The 5160-nt window shown below is 39.4% G+C and overlaps 1 pseudogene; it reads left to right on the top strand.

The window, feature by feature from the left end:
- The first annotated feature begins 587 nt into the window (after nt 1-587).
- On the top strand, nt 588-725 carry LOC111727836 (annotated as a pseudogene).
- The last annotated feature ends 4435 nt before the right edge of the window (nt 726-5160 follow it).

Below are 5160 nucleotides of genomic sequence, written 5' to 3'. Positions count from 1 at the left end.
AGGAACTAGGAAAAAAAAAGTAAGCCAAACCCAAAGTCAACAGAAGAAAAGAAATCACGAAGCTTAGAGAAGAACTAAATAAAAACAAAACAAAACAAAACAAAAAACACAAAGGAACAATGAAACAAAATGTTGGTTCTTTGAAAAAATAAACAAGAGACCACTAGCCAGATTAATCAGAAATAGAGAGAAAGAACTCAAATAAGTTCAATGATAAATGAAGAAGGAAACATTACAACTCATACCATAGAACTACAAGTGGTCATCGTGACTACGAGGAAAATGTCCATGCACACAGACTAGAAAACATAGAAGAAATGGACACATTCCTGGAAACACACAACTTCCCAAGCTTGAATCAGGAAGAAAAAGAAATCCTGACCAGACCAGTCATGAGCAGCATGAGTGGCAGATTCTGCCACTGTGGTTTTTGTCCAGGGGGAATGAGAGATTCCTGGTGCTTCCTACTCTGCCATCTTCCCAGAATCCCTAGACATTTACTATCACTGCCATCCTAAAAAATTCAATTGAAGGTGTAATAGCAATAGGACAAAAAGAAAAATGTTTTTAATAAGGTGTCCACTTTAATTGCTTCTCGGCCTTTTGGCTAAGATCAAGTGTAATAAGGTGTCCACTTTATTTTTATTTTTTTGGAGATACAGTCTCACTATATTACCCTTGGTAGAGTGCTGTGACATCACAGCTCACAGCAACCTTCAATTCTTGGGCTTAAGCAATTCTCTTGCCTCAGCCTCCCAAGTAGCTGGGACTACAGGTACCCACCACAACACCTGGCTATTTTTTGTTGTAGCTGTCATTGTTGTTTAGCTGGCCCAGGCTGGGTTCGAACCAGCCACCCAAGGTACACGCAAGCTGACACCCTTAACCACTGAACTAGCCATGGAATTTCTAAGCTGGGGAAGATTTTCCATTACATTATAAATCCTTTAAGGGAAGGAACTCCATGTATTACTGAGCATTATTTCATACCAGACCCATTCATGTGTTTTATATGGTTTTATTTCCTTTTTTTTTTTTTTTTGCAGTTTTTGGCCAGGGCCGGGTTTGAACCCACCACCTCCAGTACATGGGGCCAGCGCCCTACTTTGAGTCACAGGCACCGCCCTGGTTTTATTTCTTAGAGTAGAATAATTTTTATCTAGTCTAGTGGTTTATAGATCTCTTTTGCAGTTCTTTAATCAAATCAAAGTTCATAGAGAAGTTCAGTGAGTCCAGGAGACACAAGTGAAGCTCCTTCATTTGAACAGAACAAGCCCCAGCAGCTTGTGCCCACAGCCAGTACCCCACTCAGTGGTCTTCATGGGGTACCCACAGCCACACCCAGGCTTTATAAAGCACAATTTGAAAACATCTGATTTACTTCCCTCGCATTTTAAACTGAGAAATAGAGAGAGCTGCCCAAAGCCACACAACTGCTGGGTAGTGAAGCCACCTGTTACAGAGTCGGTCAGGGTTTAGGTTGATGAGGTTACAGAATTTAGCATGTCCCAAGTTCAAAAGGATTCAGATTCAAACCTAACCAGAGGAAAACCAAATTATACAAAAGGAAGTAAGAATTTTTAAAATTGAAAATATAAGATAACGAGGTTCTACATCATCCTGGATACTTACGCTCATTTTTGCATCACATTCATAAATATGAGAAGATCTTATAAAAATATTTTGAGCAAAGGAGCTTTTAGGAACTAAGTTTGAAAAACCAAGCTAATATTTCATCTGAATGCATGACTTATGTGTGAATAAATATACCATTTCTGGTTAATTTTAGGAAAAAATTAGCAGATTTGCAGGTTATAAGAATGGATGCACATGTTTCCTGTTTGGAAATAAAGTTGCGTCAAAATGCAGGAAAGATGTTAAATTTTTTATTAGATGATATGGTTAGAGATTTGCTTTAAAATTATTTCCATGTGATGAAACTTCTTCCATGAACGAAACCTTTAATAAAATTTAAATTATGCAAGCACATGAACTAGAAATGCAATTACGTGTAATTGATTTTGCCAATGAAACTGAAGCATGTGGCCTCTGTATATAATTTACAAATCTGTACACAATTAATTTTGTGCGATCTTTTTGATCTCTTTTTACAATGCTTTACTTCTCTGAGTTTTGTGAAATCCAAAAGCCTATTACTAAGGGCATTTATAGATTAGTGGGTATCTCTGACACCCTTGGTAAAATATTCCCTTTCCATACTGGCTCTTGGCTTGATTGATTAGATAATAGCTCTTGATTGATTAGATAATAACAAAGCCAAATAATTCTCCACTTACAGGAACTATGGTCTTGTTCAAAATTATCTCCACTATCATTGTAATCTTCTTTACCCCCACTACCACCATGCAAAACATTGATTAAATATGTCTTTGTGTATTTCAAAAGAAAGATTACAGAGGCATATTTATTGCCTTCCAGAAAATAATAAATTCAATGGAATATTGTGTTAATTAACTGTCTAAATTAGTCAACATTAGCTAGATCCCTAGCACCTTTCATTTAACCCAGACACTTGAAATTTTAAATAGTAGTTCTAAGAAACCAAAAGCTTTTTGACCAAATGTATATCACAGAGAAGGGAGTTCCTACCATCTGGCCAAAGGCTGAGTTCCTAATAATGTAAAAGAATCAAATACTTACTAGGCATTCCCTCCTCAATGATTTCTGTTGACCCTAATATGTTATTGTCTTAAGGGCCCTCCAGAATTGGCTAAAGAAATCTCTGGCATTTGTCTGGAGCTTTTAAGGAGGTAACATTTCCAGCTTGTCATTTGTCTCCATTTCTCCTGTTAAGCGTCTCAGGTTAATAACTGCTTCTCTCAGTGGCTATAAAGTTTTATGCAGTGATGTGGGTCATTATGAAAGTTTTGAGATACTCAGATACCAATAAACATAAAATCCATACAGACAGAAATAAATGGAGCCCCCCAGCAACAGCCATAAGCCAAACAAGTTGAAACTTGGACAGGTGAATCAGAAAGACACTGTCGACTGTGTTTCTTGGAAGTGAAATAATGGACTGTAACACAGTTTGTCTCAAAACTTTCATAGTGATCCACGTATTTTTATCCCCGAAGTACAGTCATTAGACCCTTGATTATCAAGAATAGAGATGTGCTCAGAGCACCATAAGAAAAATATAGGCACATTATAAATATCTGTGGGTGCTAGAGCTTAAAATGAGCTTAATATGAGAATATTAAGTAGTTCTTGGGACGACTCTCCTCTCACCGCCCATGTGGTCTCTCCATCAAAGTGCCATTGCTGGGCTGGGCACGGTGGCTCATGTCTGTAATCGCAGCACTCTGGGAGGCCAAGGCAGGTGGATTGCCTAAGCTCAGGAGTTTAAGAACTGCCTGAGCAAGAGTGAGACCTGTCTCTACTGAAAATAGAAAAATTAGCCAGGCATTTTGGTGGGCTTCTGTAGTCCCAGCTACTCAGGAAGCTGAGGAAAGAAAATCACTTCAGGTTGCTGTGAGCTATTATGTCACAGCACTCTACCCAGGGTAACAGAGTGAGATTCTGTCTCAAAAACAAACAAACAAACAACAAAATCAAAGCAAAACAAAGTGCTGTTGCCTTGGTCTATGTCTGCTCCATCTTTCTGTGAATCTCCAGTACCAATCAGTGGCCTCCTAACTTCAGATGTGTACAAGCCAATACCACAGCATCAGCTTCTGAGGGGGAAAGATATATTGCAAGTCAACTGGCAAGAAGACGGTTCAGACATGTCTCTCTAAGCTGGGGGTCAGGTCAGTTGTTGTCAGCATGGTGTATTTATGCTGATCTGATTAGATCTTATAATGAGGTGATTCCAGGACGCAGGATCTGATTGGATCTTGACATGGGGTGATTCTGGCAATCTATATGATTGGATCCTGAACCCTGCCATGCAGTGTTCACTTCTTTTTTTTTTTTTTTTTTTTTTTTTTTTGCAGCTTTTGGTCAGGGCTGGGTTTGAACCCGCCACCTCCCGCATATAGGGCCTGCGCCCTACTCCTTTGAGCCACAGGTGCTGCCCCTAGTGTTCACTTCTTAATACAATGGCTGGTCCTCGTTTGAGCACTTAATTTCTGCCCCTTGATGCCCACTTTTCATCTGACCTTGCTCAGGTAACAGGATGAAACTGGGTGTCCATGACAACTGGAAAATGACCCACAGCTTTGCTATGCAAAAGTTGAGCTAGATCAGTCTAGCTCTGTGTTCCCAAGGAACATGGGACACTTACCCCTAAGAAACAATTTGAAGGCAATTCATCTGATTGGCTTACCTAGTTACTATCCTCCTATAGGCTGGATAACGTTTGGCCTTGGGTTTGAAGCTCAATGTTGGTCCCTTTAGAAGCCATCCCTGCACAGCTCCAGTCAGATACTATCTCAAAGGCGGGGGTTATGGCCAGTATGGTTTCTACTGATTAAAAAATACAATGTTGGGCGGTGCCTGTGGCTCGAAGGAATAGGGCACCAGCCCCACATGCCGAAGTTGGCGGGTTCAAACTCAGCCCCAGCCAAAAAAATACAAGTCAGTAGGCATTATAATTAGTGTGCCCAATTCTTGTATGATCAGAAGGCACATGGGCCTCTGCCCTTCCAGCTAAGAAAGGATCTTACAAAATTGTACTTCCTCATTGTACACTGAATGGTAATGGTAAGCTTTGGGCTTCTACAGAGGAAGGTACGGCTGGACCTCAGCTCTACTGTACTTTGAATGATGACATATTCAGAGCCACCTTCCTTTGTTTACTCACCCATTTGTGTTTTCAATAATTGATCTGGAATTTTAGTCTGAATAATCTACCCATTTCAAGTTGCACTGATTTATCTATGTAGCTAAAAATAATTAGACTCGTATGCAGTTCATAATTAGGTCAGGCCGCTTCACATTCTTGACTGCATTCAGAAATTTACAGGGTTAGATTACTCCGTCTTTTGCTAACTTTCTTGTGCAGTCCCTTGAGGAACAGATTCTACGAACATTAAGTCCTGATTCTCAGCTTTTAGAATCATAATTTTTTTAAAGCTTACCACTTGAACATAATAATCACCAATATTTCAAAAATTTAAAACTAAAATATATTTGAACTTTTCTGATCACTTCCTCCCTATTTCCGGACTCCCTCTAATTCTTTTTTTTTTTTTT

Source organism: Otolemur garnettii, unplaced genomic scaffold (assembly GCF_000181295.1).
Source record: "Otolemur garnettii isolate 467f Iridium unplaced genomic scaffold, OtoGar3 scaffold00126, whole genome shotgun sequence".
Lineage (NCBI taxonomy): Eukaryota > Metazoa > Chordata > Mammalia > Primates > Galagidae > Otolemur > Otolemur garnettii.
The sequence above is the reverse complement of the archived record's forward strand: the minus strand, read 5'-3'. Positions and strand labels throughout refer to the sequence as shown.